The 27,850-nt window shown below is 43.9% G+C and overlaps 1 long non-coding RNA gene across 2 annotated transcripts in view; it reads right to left on the minus strand.

Moving 5' to 3' along the window:
* LOC105490662 (uncharacterized) overlaps positions 1–27,850 on the minus strand; it is a 69,328-nt gene that overhangs the window by 35,536 nt on the left and 5,942 nt on the right. For both annotated transcript variants that reach the window (XR_011614814.1, XR_011614815.1), the window contains exons 2-3: positions 13,573–13,782; positions 9,980–10,069 (exon numbers count right to left, since the gene is read on the minus strand). This is a non-coding gene — a long non-coding RNA (uncharacterized lncRNA). The remainder of the gene's footprint in view (positions 1–9,979; positions 10,070–13,572; positions 13,783–27,850) is intronic.

Consider the following 27,850-nt stretch of genomic DNA (forward strand, 5'->3'; position numbering starts at 1 on the left):
GATGACCCATTCTGTGGATACCACTCAGCCTGTTTCCCCAGCCACCCCTGTCATTGCCCAATGGGCCTGTGAACAAAGTGGCCATCGTGGCAGGGATGGAAGTTATGCATGGGCTTAGCAACATGGACTTCCACTTATCAAGGCTGACCTGGCTAGAGCCACTGTTGAGTGCCCAGTTTGCCAGGAGCAGAGACTAACACTGAGCCCTTGATATGGCACCATTCCTTGGGGTGATCAGCAAGCTACCTGGTGGTAGGTTAATTATATTAGACCTCTTCCATCATGGACATGGCAGAGTTGGTCCTCACTGGAATAGATGCTTACTCTGGTTATGTGTTTGCCTATGCTGCATATAATGCTTCTGCCAAGACTACCATCCGTGGACTCACGGAATGCTTTATCCATTGTCATGGTATTCCACACAGCATTGCCTCTGACCAAGGCACTTTTACTTCACAGTTAAAGAAGTGTAGCAGTGGGCTCTTGCTTATGGAATTCACTGGTCTTACCATGTTCCCCATCATCCTGAAGCAGCTGGATTGTTAGAACAGTGGAATGGCCTATTGAAGTCACAATTACAATGCCAACTAGGTGACAATACTTGGCAGGGCTGGGGCAAAGTCCTCCAGAAGGCTGTGTATGCTCTGAATCAGTGTCCAATATATGGTACGGTTTCTCCCATAGCCAGGATTCATGGTTCTAGGAATCAAGGAGTGGAAGTAAAGATGGCACCACTCACCATCACCCCTAGAGATCCACTAGCAAAATTTTTGCTTCCTGTTCCCACAACATTTCATTCTACTGGCCTAGAGCTCTTAGTTCCAGAGGCAGGAACACTGCCACCAGGAGACACACACAACAACAATTCCATTAAACTGGAAGTTAAGATTGCCACATGGACACTTTGGGCTCCTCCTACCTTTAAGTCAACAGGCTAAGAAGGGAGTTACAGTGTTGACTGGGGTGATTGACCCAGACTATCAAGATGAAATCAGTCTACCACTCCACAGCAGAGGTAAGGAACAGTACGCTTGGAATACAGGAGATCCATTAGGGCATCTCTTAGTATTACCACGCCCTGTGATTACAGTCAATGGGAAACTACAACAGCCCAATCCAGGCAGGACTACAAATGACCCAGACCCTTCAGGAATGAAGGTTTGGGTCACTCCACCTGGGAAAAAACTATGACCTGCTGAGGTGCTTGCTGAAGGCAAAGGGAATACAGAATGGGTAGTAGAAGAAGGTAGTCATCAATAGCAGCTACGACCACGCAACCAGCTGCAGAAACGAGAACTGTAATTGTCATATGAGTATTTCCTCCTTCTTTTGTTAAAAACATGTTTGCATATGTAGACATTTGTACTAAGAAAGTATCTTCATTCTATTTCCTTTCTCCTTTATCAAGTGACATACATTTATTGACTTCACATCAGCATTTAAGTATTGTTAACATTATGCAATAGGATTTGGTTTGGGGATTGGTGTGTTTCTGGTTGTACAAAGGATAGTTTTATTATGTTAGGTGTAATTATGACCTTATTATTGTCTTTATTTGAAGATTATGTATGACCTCAGAAGATGTGTATGGGTTCAAGTTGACAAGGGGTGGACTTGTGATGGTTAATACAGAGTGTCAACTTGATTGGATTGAAGGATACAAAGTATTACCTGGGTGGGTTTGTGAGGGTGTTGCCAAAGGAGATTAACATTTGAGTCAGTGGGCTGGAAAGGCAGACCCACCCTTTATCTGGGTGGGCACAATCTAATCAGCTGCCAGCATGGCTAGAATATAAGCAGGCAGAAAAATGAAAAAAGAGAGATGTAGGCCTAGCCTCCCAGCCTACATCTTTCTCCTGTGCTGGATGCTTCCTGCCCTTGAACATCAGACTCCAAGTTCTTCAGTTTTCGAACTCAGGCTGGCTCTTCTTGCTCCTCAGCCTGTAGACAGCCTACTATGGGACCTTGTGATAATGTGAGTTAATACTTAATAAACTCAAATATAGATACATAGATATATATATGTAGATATCCCATTAGTTATGTCCCTTTAGAAAACCCTGTCTAATACAGACCCTGTCTAGAAAGAAAGAGAAAGAAAGAAAGAAAGAAAGAAAGAAAGAAAGAAAGAAAGAAAGAAAGAGAGAGAGAGAGAGAGAGAGAGAGAGAGAGAGAGAGAGAGAGAGGGAGGGAGGGAGGGAGGGAGGGAGGGAGGGAGGGAGGGGAGGGGAGGGGAGGGGAGGGGAGGGGAAGGGAGGGCAGGGGAAGGGAGGGGAGGGAAGGGGAAGGGAGAGAGAGAGGGTTAGGCTTTGTGTCCCCACCCAAATCTCATCTTGAATTGTAATCCCCATGATCCTTATAATCTCCTCGTGTTAAAGGAAAGACCAGATGGAGATAATTGAATCATGGGAGTGGTTTCCCCCATGCTGTTCTTGTGATAATGAGTTTCCACAAGATCTGGTGGTTTCATAAGGGGCTCTTCCCCCTTTGATTGGCACTTACTCCTTCCTGCCGCCTTGTGAAGAAGGTGCCTTGCTTTCTTTTTGCCTTCTTCCATGATTGTAAGTTTCCCAAGGACTCCCCAGCCATGCAGAACTAGGTCAATTAAACCTCTTTCCTGTATAAACTACCCAGTTTCAGACAGTTCTTTACAGCAGTATGACATCGGAGTAATACAGGAAGTGAGGCTTAGGGAGGCTTAAGCAATTTCCCCAAGTCACCTAGTTTGAAAATGGTCAAATTAGATTTTGAATGCAGTTTGAATGCAGTAGGCTGAACTGAGGGTCAGGGTTTGTAATCAATTTGCCATGGCCAGGTGTCTTGAGCTTAAATGAAGATTTCATACCTTCCTGGCTATGTTCTTTTGAGCATATGTTAAGTGTTCAGTAACAGTGGTGATTATTGTTAAATGAAATAATAATGAAATGAAAGATTCAAAGTTATTGAGACCATGAGGGAGGTTGCCTGTGGGATTTAGAAAGAAGGAGGAGGAAGAGCCAGGTGTGGTGGCTCACGCCTGTAATCCCAGCACTTTGGAAGGCCGAGGTGGGGGGATCACGAGCTCAGGATATCGAGACCATCCTGGCTAACACGGTGAAACCCCGTCTCTACTAAAAATACAAAAATTAGCCAGGCATGGTGGCGGGCGCCTATAGTTCCAGTTACTCGGGAGGCAGAGGCAGCAGAATGGCATGAACCTGGGAGGCCGTGCCACTGCACTCCAGGCTGGGTGACACAGCGAGACTCCATCTCAAAAATTAAATTAAATTAAATTAAAAAAATGAAAGGAGGAGGAGGAGGAAGAAGAGAGGGTTGCTGGGATGCTACTGAATCTCCAGTTCAAATTTAACCCTGTTCACACAAAGCCCTAAACCAAGAAGTGTTATCCCAATTATTTGCCCTAAATCAGTCATTCCCCTCCCAGAGGCATCAGACACTCAGTAGGGAAGTGACATGTGGGGCAAAAGTTGAGCTCAACCTCAGTCATCATTTTCATGACATGCATCTATGAGGGTTGGGACACATTTACTGAAAGAGGACCAGAGACACATGGCCAACTGCTCAGTGGCCTCCAGAAGAGGACCAGAGACACATGGCCAACTGCTCAGTGGCCTCAGTGGCCAACTGCTCAGCTCATGCAGTACAAAACAGGCAAAATAATGGATTGCAGGTGGCAGTGAACTAGAGAAGGCCTTGCAAGCTGGCATAGGGCCAGAAATACTATAAGAAAAGTGAGTCACTTGCTTCAGGCACAAAATTTAAGGGGATGTCAAAGACTTGTCATCAAGATAAATTGAAATAAATAATATTTTAATGCAATAAATAAAAATCAAATAATATTTAAATAGCAATGAATGAATATTTATATTCCCCCTTCCCAAATGTGTGTGCTGAAATCCTGACCCCCAAGGATCAGAGGAAATGGAGCGGTGGTTAGGAGGAAGAGCATTCATGAATGGGATTAGTGTCCTTGTAAAAGAGACCAAAAGAGTTCCTTTCCCCACTCTGCTCTGTGAGGATACAGTGATAAAACAGTAACCTGTGAGGAAGCAGGCCCCCACCAGATACCGAATCCACAAGCACCTTGCTCTTGAACTTCTCAGCCTCCAGAACTCTAAGAAATACACCTTTATTGTCTGTAAGTCACCAGTCTAAGATATTTTGTTATCAGAGCCTGACTGGATGAAGACACAATATTTTTTAAAAAGTCAAAATTGATCCCTAAAAAATCCATGATGAAAAGGTATCGAAATTGTAAATAAGAATAAACCTGATCCTGTACTTTGCATAACTTTGACAGTGAGTTTCTCATTCACTTCTTGTCCGAACCTTGATTAGCTGCACATGGACAGGAGACTTAGTCCTTGATATGCAGTGTAGGGATGAAAAGACGGCATGTGGGTCTCGCCCTTCAGGAACTCACAGGTTTACCCAGGTGAAGCTAGGGAGGAGCCATAAGAATATAATTGCTTGCCAGACCTAAGGAGGTTGGAGCAATATTTAAGGAGGTTAAAATGGTAGTATTGGTCAAAACCTCTCAGAATATTGTCAGAGCTCTGAATATAATATCCCAAAATATGGCACCTTGGCATACTAAGTATTTTATACTAAGGAAATGGAGGGAACTGTAGAAAAAGAAGTCCACTCTCTGACTTTCTTTCACCTTTCTCCCCTGAAACATGGCCCCAGAGGAATTGTCTGATTTTCCTCCTCTGAAAGTAGGTGCTAAGACCCTCATATAACTGTTGTCCTGCTCTACACCTGAAAGTCAAGAAGACCCTGAACAAGCAGGCCTTGCTGACTTCCCCCTAGTTTAATACCATTAGATCATACCCCTTTTTGTCCAATCATATATCTCCACAACTCTCCACTTCTTTCATCAGACTTAAAATAAAAATACACAGCTTATCCTGGGTCTTTGGGTTTTCATTTCTGAAGACTTCCTGCATCACATAAAACTTTGGTTAAATAAACATGTTATGCTTTTCTCTTGTTAATCTGCCTTTTCTTATAGGGATGTGTTAGGGCTCAGAAAATGATCCCCCAATATATGGTGACTTGACAGCTAAAGTAGAGAAGCAGCTTCAAGGTCTCTCAGACTCTCCCACCCCTGCCTCCTGTCTCTCAATCCTCTGTCTCTCCCCAAGCACAGGATGGAGCTGTTCTCTGAAGTGCCCTTATCTACCTAGAAACCAGACCCCCTAGTTTAATACCATTAGACTTCCTTTAATTCTTTCCCTTAAGTTTTACTAACCGGAGGAGATTAAAACTCAAACCACAGAGAAAGCGACTACAAACGAAACACCACACCTAGAACTCAGATGAACTTTGCACTTTGTCCCAAACGATTGTTCTTGGGTCCCTTCAATTTCCAAAGAGAATCATTCACAAGCAAAAGTCTGCCTCTCGAATCCATTTTTCCCTCCTAAAATTATTTATTCCTACACCCCCAACTCCCATTTCCCTCTGAAGAAGGTTACATAAGCATCAGGACCCTACTGGGCAATCACTCTCCTGTGATTCCTCTGGGCCATGCACATATATACATTTCATATGCCTTTTTCTCTTGTTAGTCTGCCTATTGTAAGTTTATTTTCAGTGAACCTTCAGAGGGTGGAGGGGAAGCTTTTCTCTTTTGGCCCTGAACCTTGCAATGAGTAAGGAAAAGATAGTACTTTTTCTTCCCTATAACACAAATGGTTTTTAGACCACTTGACCATCCTGACACTACACAAATGCTTTTTAACTCAGCAATTCCATTTCCAGAATGTTACTTAAGGAAATAATAACAGATATGTAAAAAGATTGCACAGTTTATATGAGAGATTAAAAACCCCCTAAACGGCCAATAATAAAGAATAGTTTTAAAAAGAATAACAAGATATCCATATAATAAAATATTATTCTGCCATTTAAAATTATGCTGTAGAAAAATTGTTAATGTGAGAAAAAGCTCATGGCACACTGCCAAGTGAGGAAAGTAACTTAATATGTATCTATGAAAACTGTCACTAAAGGGCTAAAAATGATTACCTAGTAGTATATATTCTATTTTGTATTAATATTTTCTAAAATGAATTGCTCTTCTGATCAAATCTTAACATACAATTTTTTTTAAGAAGCAAGTTCCTATTTATAGACTGCTCATGCTCTAGAGTCCTGAGAGGAAGGAGGTTAGTGTAGGATGATGTCCTTGAAGTGGAAGAGCTGGCCAAGTGTGGTAGCTGAAGAGGGAGGTAAAGAGAGCTTTCCAGGGAAGGTGATGAGCACAGGCAGAGTGGGGGGGCCAAGGGGACACAGAGGTGCAGGAGTGGAGGAAAGTTTCACTGGGCTCAAAGCGGGAAACAGCCAACCACAAAACTGCCAATTCCAGAAAGCCCTGATAATCTCAAATCCTATGAGAAGGATCCGGTGACCTGTTCCATCAGAGGATGGAAGGAGCCACGGGTACAATTCAAAGGCCGTGATGAAAGTTCCAGCAGCTCCTCTGATTAAAAACCACAAATCCGCATCTCTCCACCTAATCCCTTGGTGAAAAGGGGAGATTAGCACAAGTCGCAGCCCTGATAACTCCTATCTCTTTAAGTTGCGTGTAAAATTTCAGGCATCTCCCTGGAGATCCCAAGCTGGCCTATTGCCATTGCTCTCCCACTAATTGGAAAATTGTAATAAGAAAGCAAACATTGCCGATTCTCTAATAACCTGGATAAAGAGCAGCCTGCCTTGTGCTCCCTGATTACTAAATATTCTTGCATAGCTTGAAAGGATGAATGATGGGGGCTATTGTAAGCCGCTGATGTCACTGCATTTTTCATTATATTAAAACAATAACATCTGAATTGAGGGAGATCATTTGGTCCAGAAAACCTTTAGACTCCCACGGGTTGGGATAGAGGCTTTGCAAATTTGAATGACTCCCTTCGGGGACATAAAGCCATCCAGCTTTCTTTGCCCACAACTGAATTACTAAACCACAGCAGGGGAAGGAGGCAGCATGAACACAGGTGCCTTGGTGAGGCTGTCACTTCTTCCTCCCTTTTGTTCCAAACCATTTTACATCTGGAGTCTGCAATGTCTTAGGAGGCTATGTCTGTGTGGGGCAGAGGAGGCCGAGTACCTGGGGGTGGGAGAGATTGGAGCGCTTCCGCAGAATAGATGATGTGGAGCCCGACTCTACTACCACCCAGGCACTGCCTCCCTGACCCCCCGGTCACAAGGTCCAGAGAGCTCTGTAGCCTTAGTCTGCCTACGGCACCTGGGGAAGACCCAGTCACCACCCACTACAAGCCACTGAGGAAATTGCCGTTCAGGCAATTCTTGCAGGAAAGGAAAGAGATGCCGTACAGTCCCAGTTCTGGGTGGTCCTTCTCAGCAGAATGACAGCACAGGAACCCAAGGACCCCTAATGCAGGATCCATTGATTTCCTGATGTTTTCCCAGAACTTGCTCTAAAGCTCTCTTGCTTGAAGTACTGGTTTCTAGAGAGTTAGCAAGGTGTGGGAATGGGACAGGGTATGCAAAACACTGCATCAGAATGTTTACTTTAGTTCAACCATTCTACATTGCTTTTTCTCGCATTAATTGCAAAAAGATATTAAAACATTCTGAAGCTATTAAAACAAGGGACAACATGAAAGGAAGCTTAATAGAGTGATATGCTTTCTAAAGTATCAAATTTAAAACACTCAGAGAAGACATTAATGAAATTTTAATGAGAAGTCAGCTTGCTGTAATTTTACAAGTAATGATTATCTTAATTCCAAAAACCGTCTGATTAACTGTCACCACAGTGATGCATGTAGTTAACAAAAGTATGTATTACTAAGAAAACCAGTCCACGAATAGACCACAATGGTTATTTCTGCTTAAGAGTAGTAGAAGTGTTAACTGGCGAATCTGTCTAAGGCTTTACACAAAGGAATGCCTTTTTTAAATGGGTTCCTAGTTTGGGATAAAATTGCAGGTGGATTTTACAGGTGTTAACAAAGGAGAATGGGCTGGGGCACAGTGGCTTATGCCTGTAATCCCAGCACTTTGGGAGGTTGAGGCTGGTGGGTCACTTGAGGTCAGGAGTTCGAGACCAGCCTGGCCAACATGGTGAAACCCCGTCTCTACTAAAAATACAAAAAAAAAAAAAAAAGATGGGCATGGTGGTGGACACCTATAATTCCAGCTACATGGGAGGCTGAGGCAGGAGAATCATTTGAACCTGGGAGGCGGAGGCTGCAGTGAGCCAAGATCGTGCCACTGCACTCCAGCCTGGATGACGAAGCGAGACTCCATCTCCAAAACAAAAACAAAAACAAAGGACAATGCCTCTGACAAATGCAAAGCAACTTTCCAGAATACTGCAGATAATACCATTTCCCTTTACCTGGACTAAGCACTGGGTGATGAACAACACTTAACTGCAGAGAGCATTCAGGCCCAGGAATAAACCAGGAGCCATGTGGTAACATGTGGGTGTTTGCCTGCAAGTCACAAGAGAGGAAGTGCTAAAGGATGGAGTATATAATGCAAAGGGAAGAGAAGAGGATGTTGCTGGACAAGTGTACAGTGGCGTGGCCCCCGGCATTGTCCTTCAGTTGGCCTAACTCCTAAGTCCATGACATTTTAAAAACCCTGCATGTTGGGACTGCACCAATTTTTTAGGAACATGTTTTCCAAATGTATGACAATGCTCTTCCACATCATCATACTAGTTAAGGCTTACTAGAAAAGCAGGCTTTCTCTAGTCTTAATAGGCATATGAATCATCTGAGGATCTTATTAAAATGCTGATTCTGTTTTGGTCACTCTGGGTTGGAGCCTGAGATTCCTGCATTTCTCACTAGTTCGTGGGTGTTGTAGATGCTCCTGGTCCATGAACAAGGAGGAGCAGTGTTACATAGCATTACCATGAGCCAGGCACGGTTATGAGTGCTTTTTGTATAGCGTTTACTCATCACAATACACTTCTTAGGTAAGTACCATTATTTTTCTCCCCTTTTGTGGATGGAAAAAGATAGACATGGAGAGGTTATGTAACTCACCTAAGGTCACATAGCCAATAAGGAACAGAACCAGGATTTGACCCCAGGCAGTAACTGCCAAAGTCTGGGTCCCTTTGATAGCTGACTTTTAAAACATCAGATTTAATTCTTGTAGATACAATTTCTCATACTCCCTTATCCCACTGTGAAGTCATCCATGCAGGCCCAGCTTTCTACTCGTAGGCATTTCTTCACACATTTCTTTAACAACATTGATCATGCGACTACTTCGAACTGGCCCTGGGCTAAGCTCTAAGTTTATAAAGAGCAGAGCTGTGCTGAATGGAGCTCACAGGTCAGGGCAAACAGGCAGGGTGGAGCGAGAAGTAAACCAACAGCTCTAATGCAGGCTGACCCACATGGGAGTCACGAAATGCATCAGATATACTTGCATTTCCAACGTGGACATAACTAGGCTATTGTTTTATTCTTCCTTAAGTGGAAGGAAAGAGAAGAAAAGGAAAGTTAAGATTTTTTTAAAACTCTTACATAATAGGCTTTGGACATATTACCGCATTTAGCCCTCATATCAACCTGAAATACAGGTTATATTATCCCCTTTTTAAAGCTGTATCAGACACTCTCCAAGATCACAGAGATAGCCAAGTGGGAGTTGGTATTTGAATTGATGTCTAACTGACTCCAAAGCTAGTATTTTCCAAACACATCACTGTTCTAATAATCTGTTACTGCAAAACTATCCCAACACTAAGTGGCCTATAACATCTATTTCATTATATGCAAAGATTCTGTAGATCAGGTATTCAGAAAGGCCACAGCTGGGAAGATTTTCTGCTCCAAGATATCTGGGGCTTCAGCTGGGGTGACTCAAAGGTGGGCAGAAGGTAGAGAGAGACAGGTGAGGCTGGAGAATCCACTTCCAAGGAGGCTTGCTTACTCACCGTCTGGTACCTGGGTTGGGAAGGCTTAGGGATATGTGTATTCACCTGGAATTGTCACTTGGAGTGTTTCCATGTGGCCTCTGCAGCAAAGCAGTCTCAGGAAAGTCAGGCTCTTCACATGGTGGCTCAGGGCTCCTAGAGTGAATTTTCCGATAAAGAAGATGGAACATACATTCCACCCTTGGAAGTCATGTAACATTACTGTGCTTTCCTCTACGGTCCATTCATTGGTCACAGAGCATACCAGGTGCAAGGGCAGAATGCAGCCCCCATCTCTTGATAAGAGATGTGCCAAGGAACTTGTGACCACATTTTAAAATCACCACATCACTGTCACAAGAACCAACCTAATACGTAGTTCTTGCCTCTTAGAACCACATGGAAGCCTTTCAATAATTCAGCCCTTTTAATAACAGTCAGAGGACATCCACAGTCCAACGTGGGTCTACTTGGACCCCATCCAAGAAAGTGAGTTACTGAGTGACTGAAAGATATCAACAGAGTGAGCTCCCCTCTAACCCACCCTTGGGGAGTGTTCCAAGAACTGTGTTTACAGCGAATCATGGAACCAGCACTGACCCAGGTTCTCCCCCATTAACACCCAGCCCTGCTGGCAATGCTAATGAGAAGATATTGCTGACAAGCAGAAATAGCTTCTGACCTATCTGCATCTTTCTTGGATCCATCTCCAGGCCACGGGATCAGGAAGAATGGAATGAAAGCTTCCACATCAGGCTCACACAAGCCAGTACTCCCAGGAAGGCCTGCTTTCTAGGGGACGCCTTCAGTAAGGACAGTTAGTCTACAATAAAAAGACTCTCTCAACCTGTATTTAGGTTAGAATTTCCTTCTGCCTCACCCCAGAACTTCATGTCACATACCCCATAGCTCTGAGAGCCTGAACAGAGCTGGAGGAAGCCATCCCCCCATTCAATATGGCTGACAAATGAGAACATAGATAATAACTGATGGAGAGCTGATTAGGCAGGAAGCCATTTAATCAATCTGTGCAGGTGCTGCAGACCACTCATATAGATTTCAATCAGAAACAATCAGTGTGTGAGAAATGCTTCCTGTACCAGTTCTCAAAAATTTGGTTCTCTTTCCTCTACTCAGCATGAATTAATGTTAATTTCAGTTTAACAACCTCTATTCCAATATTTAGGACTTCCTAAAAATGGAGTCCCTTCCCTCCTTCTTTCTTTCTTCCCTGCCTTCCTTCCCAACATTGACTTAATAGTTTAGGCACTAGAGAAATAGTAAACAAAACAGACAAAAAAAATCCCAATCCCACTTTCATTCTGGTTGTGAAAAAACAAGACCAATAAGCAGAATAAACAAGAAATGTACACAATATGCTAAAATGTGGTAAAAAAAAAACTGAGGGAAAATGAGGACTAGGTAAGAAGATTACAAGCACTGGTGAAATGGTGAAGTTTTAAATTTAGTGGTGAAGGATGCAATTGCTATAAAGATGGCATTTGAGCAAAGATGAGAAGGAATCAAGGGAGTTATTCACTGGACTCTTTAAGAAAAATGCAGAGAACAGACATCCTGGGAAGGGAGTGCCTGCTATGACCATTGAATAGTCAGGAGGCAAATGTCTCTGGGGCGGACTAACCAAGAGGAATAGTGGATGAGGTCACAGAGATACGGAAGGGTCTGATTATGGATTTCAGCTTTTATTCTGGGAGAAATTGAGGGATAGAGGGGTGGAGAAGGATTCTAGCATGCTTAGCAACAGAGTGACATGATCTAACTTGATTCAAAGGATTCCCTGGGCTGCTGTATCGAGAATAGACTAGAGTGAGGCAAGGGTGAAGTCAAGGAGACCACTTACAAGGCCATTTCAGAACTGCAGGAGTGGAATAATGGTGGCCAAGACCAAGGTGGTATCAGCCCAGGGGTTGACATGCAGTCAGATTCTGAATCTATATTTAAGATGGATTGAGCAGAATTTGCTGCAGATTGGATATGGGGTGCAAGAGGAAGAATGGCATAATAGGCTGCTCCAAACTTTTGAACCTAAGCACCTGGAAGCCTGGAAGTGTCACTTCCCAAGATGGAGAAGGTGGTGGGCAGATCAGAATGGAGGGGGAGGATGAGGAGTTTTGTTCAGGGCATGTTGAGTTGGAGACTTCCATTGGACATCTGGGAGGCAGTTAGGCAGTGGGCATTATCTATTGCAGAAACCATCTGAGATGCAGCCATTCTGGAGTCATGTCTGGTAACTGCCAGTAGGAGCAGCTTTCCCTAAGGATATAAGGACATTCATCAAAATGAGATAGGGAGTCAAAGGTCAGCAATCAATGAGCATGTGTTTTCTGGGCACCTGCATGTGGCATCACAGTTCCAAGCACAAGAGGGATGAAACAGGAGACTCAGGCAGGCACATCTCCTTCAAGATATCTTTAAGTTCCCGGCTGAACTGACCCTTGAGCTGCACCCATATCAACACATTCATAGATATCCTTACACTACAACTTATGCGCTGGGCAATAGAGGAAATGCAGAGAAGTGCCAAGACAGCCAGGAGTCATCTGTAGTTAGAGGGGAAAGACAGAGACTTATAAAAATGTAAGGAGAAATCCATGAAAAATCACTAGAAAGGCAAAGAACTAAGGTAATATAAAAGTGAGAAAATCCCAGGCAAATGACTTGTTTAGGATGCTTATTGGGGATGTGAGTATAAAATCTCAGAAATGGGTAACTCTTTGGATTTTAGGATGCTCTCTGTCCGTGGTCCAGCTCCAGAACCATCCATCTCCGGTTTTTGTAAGCCTTCCAAGATGTAATGCTCAGGCCAGGCGCAGTGGCTCACACCTGTGATCCCAGCACTTTGGGAGACTGAGGCAGGCAGATCACCTGAGGTCAGGAGTTTGAAACCAGACTGGCCAACATGGTGAAACCGCATCTCTACCAAAAGTACTAAAATTAACCCGCATAGTGGTGTGCACCTGCAGTTCCAGCTACTCGGGAGACTGAGGCAGGAGAATTGCTTGAACTTGAACCCAGGAGGCGGAGGTTGTAGTGAGCACCACTGCACTGCAGCCTGGGTGACAAAGCGAGACTCTGTCTCAAAAAAAAAAAAAAAAAAAAAGAGACGTGATGCTCCTCTTTGCTGATAATGGATTTTAGGAATCATTTCATACATGGACAGTAAGTCACTGGTTTTCAAACATCAGTGTTTTAGACCTTGTAAAAATTCAGGCTCTTAAACCACATCTCCAGAAATCTTCTTAATTCATTAAGTGATTTTTGAGAAACCTTTCTCTAAGCATTATGGTCAGCATTCCTATGGTGGTTAATAAAAAAGCCTGATAGACTAGAATCCAGTCTCTGTTGAGAGTAAACACCCTCCAGGGAGGTGTTACCCTAATAATAAGTCACTGCAGCCACAAATGGGAATAAGCAGGAGGCTGCCAGGTCCCTGAGGATTAGATTTAGGGAGACGGCAGTCAACAGAATTTAAGAGGCCTTTGCTTTGGTAGCAATCTTATTCTTGGTGTTGATTTTCTTAGAACTCATGGGCCTCTATTTCAACCACATATCATTATCATGCTTTCACTCGAATGAAATCGAAAACAAGAAATATGGCTTACATCCATTTTCTGGAAAACGCAATGGAGTGTACTCACCCAGCACTGAGGCGTGTTTCTCTTCAATAATGAAGAAATAAATGTAACCACCTGGGTCGGACTCCCTTCCCTTCCTGCTTTTGATGCCTTTGGATGTTGTCATTTTAAAAATCAGGCTGCTTACTACACATAAGATGACAATGTCTGTCTCCATCATGGACTATTTTGACATCCTTTTCCTTGGTGATCTCCATGTATTTATTGGCCCCCCTAGATATGAACCACATGTAGAAATATGTTAATTATGGTTCTCTGAAGACTGAGATGGCAAATCTATGTATGCACGTGGACTCCATGATTGAACCTAAGCAGAGCTCATTGCCACTGAAATGAGTTCATTGCTATCGAAACCTTTGTACAGTCTCTGGCACGTCAGAATCAAAGACTACTGCTTTCCTTATTTGATGTCTGTTTAAAGAGACCAACCTCTTGAGCACTTGTTGACAGTGAGTTTACAAAGGGTGAAGAAATGGATCTACCCAAGATCACGGGCTAATAAGTGGTGCCTTCAGAATTTGAACCCAGGTCTGTGTGACTCCAGAATCAACTCCCTTTCCTCTTTTTCCTTGTAGAGAGCAGACCACGATCAACCATGTTTTCAATTCAGCCTTTTCCCCACAATCAGTCAGACCAAGAAGTATTGACAGGTCTCTTGCCTCCTCTTCCCTAGATCATCCAGAATCTAATTTCATGGGAAGTCCCTGTTTGGTGAAGAACTGCATCTTGTACACACCAAAAGTAGTACAGACAAAACCAAGTGATTCTATTGCATAACAGGGAGGAAAGGAGTCCCACAGAGCTCCCTTCTGTAAAAGCAGAGTCAGGAGATGGTACATAAAATGTTTACAAATATATTCTTGTTCTTCACCCTTTGCAATCATGGCTTCATTCAACCCTTTAAATTACTACAAATAAAAATTGCCTCATGCCAACATAACAGCATTACAATCCCGGGACCTGACAAGTGGATGGGGGATAAGGGAAGGAGGGAAGCAGAGAGAAATGGACGGAGGAGTCACTGAAATCAGGAAAACAACCAGCTAAATTGAGGATTTTCTAATCTAATGCATTTAAGTCAGACTCAGTAAAGCTTGACACTGATCCCTATTCACTATGCTACCAGGATCTCAGCAGATTCAGATTAGTAGAGTGCTTTCTTGCTTTTCTTTTCTTTTTTTGTTTTTGTTTTTGTTTTTGAGATAGACTCTCTGTTATCCAGGCTGGAGTGCACTGGCGCAATCTCTGCTCACTGCAACGTCCACCTCCCAGGTTCAAGCGGTTCTCCTGCCTTAGCCTCTCAAGTAGCTGGGATTACAGGTGCCTGCCACTATGCCCGGATAATTTTTGTATTTTTAGTAGAGACAGGGTTTCACCATGTTGGCCAGGCTGGTCTCAAACTCCTGATCCATCTGCCTCAGCCTCCCAAAGTGCTGGGATTATAGGCATGAAAGCCATCGCATCGGCCTTGGGTGCTGTCTGAAATCCTCTTTCTCACAGTTGTTCAGACTGAGCAAGGTAAAGATTGATGCTTATGGTTTACCAGCGATTGCTTGCTTTTGCTCTCTTTGGGCACATGTTAGAATTATACTTTCTGTTCTCCTGTGGTTGAGTGGGCAAACTGGGTCACCAGTTTGGACCTATGGATTTTGTGCTACTTTAGGGTGTACCTTTAATTGCAGATGCAAGAATTTCCAGAGCACTTTTCCTCTGGCATGGCAGCTGCCCACTTCAAGATGATAGCTTGAAGGCTGCTCTGTCATCCTGGGCCTTTGAATGATTGCTATAAGTTGAGACCCCTTGGCAACTTGCAATAGGCATGTAATATGTCACTGTCTGTCTACACACTCACAAGCTGTGGGCATGTAACATGCATGACAAATAAACCTTTGTTGTTTTAAGCCGCTAAGATTTGGCAGTTTGTGTTACTGCAACATACTCCAGCCTATCCTAACTGATTCCGCAAACAAGCTTAATCCCAGCTCCATTATTTACTAGCTGCACGCTCTATGGGCAAATTGCTTAGTCTCCGTTGCTTCCATCAGTAAAGAGGAAATAGTACTACTGCCTACCTCATTGGATTGTTGTAAGGATTAAACAAGTTGTTAAGTAAGGAAAGTGGGAGATTTGAGATTGCAAGGAGCCTTTGCCAACCATCACCTTTAAGGAATTATGGATACCCTAAGACTCTGGGTGTTTCCTGAGGACCACCATTTCTGGAGAACTGCAATATGAAGATCCTAAAGCCCCACTAAAGCCTTTTTGACTTTAAGGTCATCTCACAGTTCTGAAGGGTATGACTTTCGGGACCTGATAAATGCCACGACTCCCTGCAGAGATACTCAATAGACACCAATGCAGACTGAAAAGCAAACTGGGGCAGAGATAATGCTGCCCTTCCAACTGTGCTCCCTCCTTTAACATGGTTTGGGGTTATAAACATGCATTCTGGAGCTAGACTGATTAGGTTCAAATCTCAGCTCCATTATTTACTAGCTGCACGCTCTATGGGCAAATTGCTCAGTCTCCGTTGCTTCCATCAGTAAAGAGGAAATAGCACTACTACCTACCTCATTGGATTGTTGTAAGGATTAAACAAGTTGCTAAATAAAGAGCTTGAACCAATGCCTGGCACATAGAAAGTATCATGTAAGTATCAGCTATCATTACTTTTTGGTAATATTATCATTAGTTCACTTTTCCTTCATCAGTGAGTATCTTTTTTTTTTTATTAGATTGGCAAACCTGAGTATGCATATAAATTTTTTTCTCTAAACCATAAAAAACATTTTCAAGTGTAAACGTGGATTTTGGATATATTTTTTCCAGTCCAGAGAAATTTGGTGGCCATTCTGCTGCCAACATTCAGATGACAATCCCTTGGCAGACCTCTCTGTAGAGCACCATGCTGCTACCCATGGCACACGTGCATTGAGCCCTGGTGCTCTGTGATTCAGGAAGCAATAAAATGGCCATTGTTCTTGGCTCTAGATGCCATCATTTTAAGAGGTCTCCCTGCTACACAATGCCCACAGATCCCCAGGTCTATAGGATGTATTGAGATATGCAGACCTTTTGAGACAGATACTTGATTTTTTACTCTTTGTTGAACTCTGCTCCATTTTGTTGAATGAACCATAAGTTTAAGAGTTGTAGGGAAGCTCAGGGGGCAACCAAATGGTGCATCAACATTTTTTAAGTAACCCTGGGTCCCACTTGACTTTCCAAGTGCCTGTTGCTAAAGTATGTAATACACTCTGGAGGGACTCCTGGAGTTCAGTGAATTCATAGACACAAGACACCAGCATGCATCGAGAACATCAAGCGTCTCTTGCTGGCCCTCCAGCTGCTCTCCAATGTGCTAGAGACCTGTCGCATGGCACTTAAAACATGGAGCATTGACGGTCTGAGCTGTACTAGGAAGCTTTGGCAGTCAGTCATCCCTGCATCCCTGGTCCCACTCGGCTCCCCCCAGCTTTGGTCTCTCACCCAAGTGTGAGTCTGCTCCAGGGAAAAGGGAAGAGAACAAATTAACCTTTATTTAATCCTTGGAAAGTTTGGGACAGCTCTGTTACTTATTTTTAAGTTCAATTTATTGAGCTGAAATTTCTACAGTGCAATATCCGTTTTAGGCATACTAAGCTTTCACAAAGTACACAGTTATTATGGCTGTGTTGTTTTTTTAATCCAAAGATTCAGAAACTTCTTCTCATGGGGTCCATGTGGGGACACCAGGGAATCTGCTTAGGACCACAAATGCAGCTCAGGCCTCTGACTTCTAGACTTGCATTCTCACTATTTAATACCCCAATGACAAGTGACAAAAACCACTTTGAACACTTACCAGTAAAGGGCACATAAGCCCCAGTTTTCTAGGCCCTAAGAGACTGAAATGGCACCTTTCAACTCAGTGGAGTCATTTATATATGGATTAATCATGCCTTTTAATTTACTGTCTTTCTGATGCTTTGACATGTGGGGCCTCGCTGACCCTGGAGAGACAGCCATAGAGATAGCAATTTCTAGAGATTACGAAGAACAGCTGCAAGTGTACCTTTCATATGCAAACTAACCAATGCAAAGCCCACATCTTCACCACCTCCTCTATTGGGCTTTAACAGGACTTTCACACTCCGAGCCACTATCTCTCTGCCCTAATGACCCCAGGGCCAGGTACCAGATACTACCTTATACCACAGAGCCTGCTATGAAATTATTCAAACTAGCCAATCCTAAGCCTGCTTACCCTGCCTCGCCTGTTCCTCCCCACAGAAACCACAATGAAAGCTCATGGTCATGCTTTCTTCCCACTTCTCTGCCTCCTGTCGGACCTTGGTGCCTCCCAAGGCGGCCTGGTGTGGTATGACATGCCCCCTCCTCTTGGGAACTGTGAGCAACAAACTGTCTCCTCATCAGTTAGTTCATCTCCTGATCTGTTGGCTTCACCATACTTGAATAATAATAAAATCTACATTCTAAAACAATGCACATTCACATATTATGCACATTTTACAATGTACAAGTCCGACTAGCTACTTGGAGGACTCTCATCAAGAGGCACATTAGTGACTATCCTCATTTTCTTCAATAACAGCGGACGCATGGGCCAATTCTGACTCTCAGTCGCAGCATCACTAAAAATATAAACAACTTAGGAATAGTTTTGTGAAAGTTAATGTGAATTCATTCCTTTAGATGGCTACTGAGCTATCTACCATGTACCAGGTAGTACCTATCTGGTTCACAGGTATTCAAAGAAGAATAAGTCATGATCAAGACCTCTAAGAGCTTCTACTACTACAAAAAAAAAAAAAAAAAAAATAGTACCTGTGCATCACCTTATGGTCTATAGAGAGTGGTGGGCAGTCATTGTGCTACTTGCTTCCCAGTGATGATGTCACAAGCAGTGGGGGAGAAGAGCTCAAAAGACTCAGCAATAAGGCAGCCAAAAAGGAAGCTAAAGGTGTCAGCAAATGTAAATGATTAATGGAAAATCCTTCTGCTTGGTATTCCAAGCAGAAGGTATTCCTCCCCTTGCAGCCTGAACCTCCAGCCTTTGGGCCACCCAGTTACCTCCATTTGTTAGTATTTACCTCACAATTCCAGGGATTTCTTACTTTTTAAAAAAGAATGTGGCACTAGCATCTTCTGGGTCACTGACTACAAGATTTGGCGTATTTGTCTTCCACTTCTCATGGCCAAGCAAGAATGAAGTCAAGCCAACACTGACTGCTAGTCCAGGAGGTTTTCATACCAGAGGAGGGACCACCCTCTCTGGCATGAAATGGGATGTCCCAGTGAAGGGCAGTATCAGCTGAGTAGGGTTTAGGGGTCATGACTGCTGTACACCAACTGTTCCCGCCTCTCCATGTTAAGGCACAAGGAAGAATTGCCCTTGCTGGGGTTGGGTGGAGCCATGTGATCAATTTTATCCAATGAGTTGTAAGCAGAAGACATATGTGTTGGCCATTGCTAGATTGAACACGTAATTGTTGAAGTGAAACCTTAGAGATGCACTATCCAATATGGCAGTCCACATGTGGCCACTGTGCATTTGCAATGTGGCTGATGCAAATCAAGATGCACTGTAAGCACAAAATACTCATACTGGATCACAGAAACTTAGTGCTAAAAAATGTGTGTGCACATATGTGGTTTGCGTTTGTGTGTGTGTGTGTGTGCATGTAGAGACAAATTCAAATTTTTAGATTGATTATATGTTAAAATCATAATATTAGGTTAAATTAAATACTTTATTAAAATTAATTTTACCTTTTTAATGTGGCTACTAGAAAACTTGAACTTATATATGTGGCTCACATTTGTGGCTCACATTACATTTCTATCACACAGAGCTGCCCTACAGTATTTTTTCCCTCTGCTGTAGCAACAGGGAATGTGCCAGATAAGGTCACTTCTGACAGCCAGAGTCCTGGGGTGAGGATGACAATGATGTGGAGAGAGACCCTCAGCTATCCTCAAAGGACATGCAGCACAAGCACAAAACACCTTTGATTTGTCTAAGCAAATGACAGTTGGGTTGGTTCATTACCGCAGCATGACCCAAGCTAACCTAACTGATACAAGAATGAAGACACAAGGAGCCAGTCTTGGGGGGAGCCGGGTAAGACATACAATGGGAAAAGGACACAGAGGAGTAGACATTACCTGTATCATGATCCTGCCTATGATCATTCCTGCACACACATGCACACAAGTGTACATACACACACACCCTGTTTGTGTCCTAGAGAGGAAGAGATAGAACCTGAAATGCTCTTTTTCACTCCAGTGACACCTCAGACCACCAGTGTTAGATGAGGTGGCACAGGTCTCATAGAGAACTTGGCTTACAGGGATAGTTGATACTGGGGGTTTTAGCTTGGCTGTGTCATTCCTGCACATGCTGCCATGTTTTCATTTCATTCCTGCCCATGAAGCCATTTCTGATATTTTAGTTTTAGGGCTGACAGTCACAGTGATGCCTCATTCAACCTACATCCTTGATTCACTCAGGACTCATGGTGACAGTGCAGAAAAAGGCAATCCTGGAAGTGAACAGCTGAAGGAAATTCTGTAAAAGGGCACAATGCAGGGATGGACTTAGTCATTTGGTCTTCAACAAATATCAAGGAAGGGAGATCCTAAAGTCCACCTGTGAAAGAAGTGTGAGTGGTGTCTCTGAAGGTGAGTTTGCCAAGAATCAGAAATCTAGCCTTCTCTACCCTTTGCCTATCACAGCTCTGCTACTTCTTTTATTCTCTGTTTTGATTAGAGGTCTTTTGGCTGTAATTCTTTACATTGGTTTCAAATAGAGATTTCTCTTTCTTGCATAATAAGAGGTTTAGAGATAGTCAACCCAGGGCTAGTGTAGTAATTCAGCAATATCATGAAGGACCCAAGCCCCACTCATCATTCCTTTTGCCCTCCTAAGCAGGTTGCTGTGTTGTCTCATGGTTGTGAAATGGCTGCTTTAGCTCCAGGCATTACCCAACTTCAACACAGGAAGAAGAGGAGAAAAGGAGGAGCAAGCTTCTGACCTCACACTTGGGGAGGGGGCATAGTTTGGAGAAAGGGGGATAGGGCAGAGGAGAGATGTACCTTCTCCTAAATCCATGGGCCTTGACTCAGGGCTTCATCACTTGGGAAAAAGAGGCATTTTTTGAGGTTTTTCTGCCCAGGGGTTCTCCCTTTTGCAATAAAAGCACTAATAAAAGCTTGTGCTAGTAGCATCTGGTCTAATAGCCTTGGCTGAATGGCCTCTGCTTCATACCCTTCCAGGGATGTCTGTAGTCAGCTGTAATGGTCACTTTTATCACGTGAGTGATCAACAGTTTGGAAAACAATGCCTTAAGGGTTAGAGCGCACAGTCCAGGATGGGTCACCCTCAGCCTGTCCCCAGCCCCATGCTAATCCCACTCCTCATCTCTTCCTCACATCAGCAGCTGTGCCATCCAGAAACACAACAGGTTCTTAGCGACCCTACTGCGGCTGATTGACAATTCATCCCTACCAAAAACTGGGCAGATAATGACAAAGCAGATGTTCGTGGATGCACCTCACATTAATAGGCTACTCTAGAAGTATCAAGAGCTTTTCCTAGAGCTCAAGGGCCATTGGTAGTTATGGGCCTGAAATGAGAGAGGGCAGCGCTGGAGGCAGCCTGTCTCACTTCCGGCCCCTGCCAGTCCAGAGGCTGGGTGAAATTTTCCACCACTGCCAACTCTGGAGAGGGAAGCTGTGCCCGTTAGGCAAAGACTGCTCTCGCAAGTGGCATTTCTGGCTGGGTAAATTGCCCTGCAGCAAAAAGAGCTGGTGCTAATTTAGTGTTCACTTCTCATCAGCTGAAATGTTTTTATTTTTGGAGGGAATTGGCGAGCTATAATTATTATTGATCTCTGTGACAGCAATCAGAGAAAGCTTTCACGTACCCTACAACAAGCAGGGCCAGAAATAGATGCAGTGTCTTTCTCGGCCAATCATAGCTTCTTTTTGCTCTAAATTGATTTTATAGCTGACTTGCCATTTCAAGAAAAAAAAAATAAAGTTCTACATAGTGAATTTGGGTGTCCTAATCCTTCCCCTGTCAGGTACATTCATTAGGGCTCTAGTTTTAGAGAATGCCTTACCTGACTTTCAACAGATGGATGTTAATGGGATATTTATTTACTGAGTAAAATTAAATTGGAGCTGCATCTTAGTGCACAATTTACATAATCAGCTTTGTTCCGAACTGATGAGCTGTTTTCAATAGCACTTGGGACCTTTCTGTCACAGCTGCCTCAAAGCAGTAGCCACTGAGAATGGAGATTAAACAATTTCCTAAAACTGGAAGTCTCGATGAGAATCTATTTTCCCATTCTGGAGACCTCATAATTTCTCTAGACACTGGTATAGGATCAAAGATTCATGTTAGTTTCTTGCCACAGTTTGGGATCAAAAGAAAGATGTTCAATTTGCATTTGGAAACCATCACAGTCTTGGATAATCTCCACACTCACCCTCGCTTCATAAAATGCATGGCATTTCTATTTTTTTAACGCCTCATACTCCAAACAACACACATAATTACCAATGTGCCCCACGGTGTGCTTCATTAGCCTGGACGAAACCTTTCTAATGATGAATTTCATTATACCTATGTAATACATAAAGCTGGTCTGCAAGTACAGCAGGTCACAGGTAAGATGAATGTAGAGCCTGGAGGGGTAGATGGAGTAAAGGCTGGGGTGGGGGCTAAGGGGAGCTGAGTTACCAAAACTGGATCCTTAATTTTAAAAACTGTAACCTTGCCAGGTGTGGTGACAGCCACCTGTAATCCCAGATACTCAAAAGTCTGAGGTGGGCTGGGCATGATGGCTCACACCTATAATCCAAGCACTTTAGGAGGCCAAGGCGGGCAGATCACCTGAGTCAGGAGTTCAAAACCAGCCTGGCCAACATGACAAAATCCCGTCTCTACTAAAAATACAACAATTAGCCAGGTGCGATGGTGGGTGCCTGTAATCCCAACTACTTGGGGGACTGAGGCAGGAGAATCACTTGAACTCGGGAGGCGGAGGTTGCAGTGAGCCGAGATTGTGCCATTGCATTCCAGCCTGGGAGACAGAGCAAGACTCTGTCTCAAAAAAAAATAAAAACAAAAAAAAATTTTTTTAAGTTTGAGGTGGGAGTATCACTTGAGCCTATGGATTCTGGTTCAGTGTGCTATGCCAATTAGGTGTTCCCACTAATTGAGTGTTCAGCATCAATGTGGTGACCTCCCAGGAGTGGGAGACCACCAGGTTGCCTAAGGAGGGGTGAACCGGAGCAGGTCAAAACTCCTGTGATGACCAGTAGTGAGATGTGGCCTGTGAATAGCTACTGCACTCCAGCCTGGACAACATAGCAAGATCCTATCTCTTTAAAGTAAAAAAAAAAAAAAAAAAAACTGTTACATTTTATCCCTACCTCAGCTTATAGGGTAGTGCATTGATCAAACACCTTTTATCCTTCTAACCCATCTGATCCTGACCAACTCCCCAGTGAACAGTATTTCTTCTAAGAGAAATAATAATAAACACTACCTAAAAATTCAAGCTCTTTAAATTTGCTTTGTTTAATCCTCCCTCCAGCCTTAAGAGATAGCAACTATCATTGCTTCCCCTCACCTGCCCTTTTTACTGATGAGAAAACTGAGTTCTAGAGAAGTTAAGTAATTAGCTCGAAGTCCCTCAGCTAATTAAATGGAACAACCAGGATTTGAATCTGGTTTGTCTGGCTCCAGAACACAAAGCGCTTACCCGCTATGCTGCACGGGGCCTCACAGAGCAAACAGCATGGGCTGTCCTATTCGTAGACCTGGTGTTCCCATTTACAAATGGAAACAAAAGGGTGCTTAAAATGAGACTTCTATTCCTTAGGGCTATATTTATTTAACCTTGAAGATTGGGCAAATACATAAAATCCTTAAAGGGAAAGCTGATCTAAATTATGTATTCATTCTTACATTCATGTATTCATTACAGAGTGGCTTATTCCAGGCAGCTATAGTTAAGTATAATGGAGAGATCAAATCTATACCCCATGGAAAGCAAACAATGTACATAACTGGGATCTCAGCAAGTTTGGGGTTTGGGGATGCCAACTGGTTGTCTAAATAAACTCCAATCCTAGCAGGGTGCATTGTATACATGAAACATATTCCTTAAATTCACTGAGATCATTAGAGACAACCAAATGTAGTAGAGGAAACATTCAACTGGAACTGAGGGGTCTGCAGTGCTACCTGGCATCAGGCATGTGATCCTCAGCTCATAGCTTGTGTTTCATGACAGGCTAAATGGGCAGTGACATCCTGTTCATGCTTAACAGTCCAACTCCCTTCTATCACAAACTCTCCACTTCCTCTGGGACAATCCAGAAACAAACAGAAGAGGGCAGGAAGGTGGTCACTTTTCCCTCTGGAGTCCAAGAAGGTGAGTCCAGCATAGATGTAAGGCAAAATTAGGAAGGGTCAAACTCTACCTTTGGCTTCCTAACTTCTCGCTTGGGGTGGCTTGTCATGGGTTCAGTCTGCTGCTGCCTCTTACTGCTTCACTAAATTGGCCTCCTCTGTCGCTTTGCTCTAGGATCCTGCTCTCTGCCCTGGACTAATGGGCACTGAATATTCAGATGATCTCACTCAGAGGTACTTTACTTTTTCCCAAGGGCCCTCTAGAGATACAGTGTTTAAATTTCAGTTCTGTTTCTACATGGTACCAAGACAGAGAGTAGGGAGAGAGCTGGCCACTGACAAGGGTTGAAAGGTGGCTTCCAAAAACATAAGCCCACGTTCTAACCCTTGGAACCTGTGGAGGTGACCTTATTTGGAAAATGGGTCTTTGAGAATATAATTAAGATACTATCTCAGGATAAAACCATCCTGGGTTATATCCAATTACAAATGTCCTTAAGAGAAGCAACAGAGGAGAAAATATAGTTACAGAGATAAAGTCAATGTGAAGATGGGGGAGAGACAGGAGTTATGCAGCCACAAACTCAGGAATACCTGAAGCCACCAGAAGCTGGCAAAAGCAAGGCGGGATTCTTTCTTTGAGCCTTCAGAGGGAACACAGTCCCGCCCTGAGACACTAACGCAGCCACCATGGGGAGAAGACTTTTCTGCATCCACACAGGTGCTCCCCTAACTTCTGCACCGACTTGGAGAAGCAGCCTGAGCCAGTTCCCCCCAACCTCTCTGAGGCTTCTCAGAAAAAGGACTAGGGTCAGGACCAATGGCTCATGCCCATAAATTCCAGCTACTCTGGACATGGAGGCAGAAGGATCACTTGAGTCCAGGAGTTGGGAGCTGCAGGGAGCCATGATGGCTCCAGTGCACTCCAGCCTGGGCGACAGAGTGAGACCCCTTTCTAAGAAAATAAAATAAAGACTTTGTGGACCTGTGAGGCTCTGGTCTTGCTGTCTCCCACACTGCAGCCTGTTTTTCTGTGTGGCAAACATCCCCACCAGCCACACCTGTCTACACTGGGAAGAAGGTGGGGAGAAAGGCAACATTCTTGAGACCTCAACTGGATCATGAAGAAAACTCAAAGGAGTAAGAGCTATAGAGCCAGGACATGCTTGAGAGAAAAATGGCATGACTTCCTAAAATATTGGAGAAAGGTTTAACATAACAAAGGGGAGTGATGGAATCAAGAAATAATGAAATTAAAATGAGAAAAGAAATACTTAGACATATATGCAGCTACAAGAACTAAAATCAGTCTGCAAGATGATTTCTGCAGGTAAATGATGGAAGACTTGTTCCTCAGAACATTTAAAGTTCAATCAGTCTGCAGGATACACACAGCAGAAGGGAAATACATCATTTCCATCTGAAGAGCCATCACACAAATAATTCAGGAGAGAAAAAAAAACTACTGTTGGAGTAAAATAGTTCTCTCATCTGAAAAAACCAGACTTGATCTTTGTTCAAGTTGAATTTATCTGGCAATTGTTCAATCGTCTACTTCTTTGTACACTTTTTTTTTTTTTTTTCTTTGAGATGGAGTCTCGCTCTGTCACCCAGGCTGGAGTGCAGTGGTGCCATCTTGGCTCACTGCAACCTCCACCTCCTGGGCTCAAGCAATTCCCCTGCCTCAGCCTCCCGAGTAGCTGGGACTACAGGTGTGCACCACCACACCCGGCTAATTTTTGCATTTTTAGTAGAGACAGGGTTTCACCATGTTGGCCAGGCTGGCCTCAAACTCCTGACCTCAGGTGATCTGCCTGCCTCGGCCTCCCAAAGTGCTGGGATGACAGGCGTGAGCCATTGCACCTGGCGTCTTGTATACATTTTTAAATGCACCTAGTCAGGGTCAGGAAAACATCCTCTGCCGGCAGGACAAGCAATTGAATTGAATAAAACAATTTCAGCAGGCTCCAACGTCTGATCTCTGGAGCTCAGAGGTCCTTCCTCTAGGTGCCCCTAGAGGTCGCATGGCTCCTGTGCCACCCCCATCTCTAACCCTCAGCTTCATTTCCCTTCATCCCCCATGACCGCAACATGGGGCAGACTATTCTGAGGGCCACCACGTGGCTGCTCGAATGAACCCATCCCTGTGGAGTCACCGAACCAGTGGAGCATGCGCTTCACCTGCTGCATGAGTCAGATTTTACCCAGGTTTTGCACAAGCTCGTTCACTGGAATGAGCGATCCCTCACTCTTCCATTCTGCTTGTTCCTAACACTTGTGCTCAGAGCGTGATGGGAGACACATACGAAAAGGAAATTACATGTGGGATTTTTTTTTTTTTTTAATTTAAACAGAGTCTCGCTATGTTGCCCAGGCTGGAGTATAGTGGGGCAATCTCGGCTCACTGCAACCTCCACCTCCCGGGTTCAAGCAATTCTCCTGCCTTAGCCTCCCAAGTAGCTGGGACTACAGGTGCCCACCACCACGCATGGCTAATTTCAAGACCACCAGCCTGGTCTTGAACTCCTGACCTCAGGTGATCCACCCGCCTCAGCCTCCCAGGGTTCTGGGATTACAGGCATCAGCCACCGTGTCTGGCCTACATGTGGGACATTTCTACTGTAATGTTTCTGCCTCCATAACACATGGAGAAGTAATTGGAAGCTTGCTATTTCATCCTTTTTGCTTATCTTTCCAAAATGAGTCATTTCAATTATAAGACCTCCAAGTCTTTCCACAAGGCCTTGCTGCTCCTCCATGTTCCAGTCCCTGCATCAGTCCTGGTCTTGAACCTGTCTCCCCTCACCTCTGCCTTACCAGTTGGCTCCAGCCACACTGGCCTCCATGCTGGGCTGGACCCACCCCAGGACCTCTGAACATGCCATCCTCCTGCCTAGAAAAGCCTCCTCCATTCCTCACATGGTAGCTCCTTCTCTTCATTCAGATCTCAGATGTTCACAGGGGCCTTTCGGCTCCTGGTCTCCTGTCACGCACATAAGGACTTTGGTCATTGTCATTTCCATCCTCACAGAAAGTACACTTTAAAACTTAAAATCAACAGTTCTTCTTAGATCCATCACAGAATTGAAGTCACAGGACAAACCTCTGCCCCAAAGTTATAGAGACAGACAGGTGGACACAGACAATCATAATTTACAGGAACAGAAACCTTCGAGAGAACCAATACCTAAGCAAGAAAATCTGAATTGTAACTGACGAACTACAGGAGGCTCAGTATAGACAATTCTGAGTGTTAAAAACTTCAGGGGCGTCTAGTCAGGCTTTTGTGAGTTTTACCTCCAGGAGTTTTACCTCCATGTTCTCACAAGACAGATGACAGAACAATCCCCCTGTGCTTCCGGCAGGAGGAGGGAAAAGGAACCATTTTGAAATATACCAGAGAATTGCATTCTTCTTAACAAGGTCTGCTCTCGGGAGAAACTATTTTACCAGACCCCAAACTGTTAGGGTTTTATTGGAGCCTAACCTACCTGGGAGAAGGGAAATATCCAACTCTAACCCCTCTAGCTTCCTGTCCCATCTAGAGGGGAGGAGGGAGTACTGAGAAGCACCTGTGAAGGTCACAGCCCAGGGGCACAGGCTCACTGAAGGACTGAGACTAGAGGACTGTAGAACACTTCCCAGTCCCCATGCCTTCCCATCACATCTAGAATTCTGTTTAGCAACGGGAGAATACAGCTATGGAACTGCATGTCGGCTGTAGTCTAAATGTTGATGTCCCCCCAAATTCGTATGCTGGAGCCTAATACCAATGTGATTGTATTACGAGATAGGGCCTTTTGGGAAGTGATCCAGTTATGCTTAAGGAGAAAATGGATGTCCCAG

Source organism: Macaca nemestrina, chromosome 16 (genome assembly GCF_043159975.1).
Source record: "Macaca nemestrina isolate mMacNem1 chromosome 16, mMacNem.hap1, whole genome shotgun sequence".
NCBI lineage: Eukaryota > Metazoa > Chordata > Mammalia > Primates > Cercopithecidae > Macaca > Macaca nemestrina.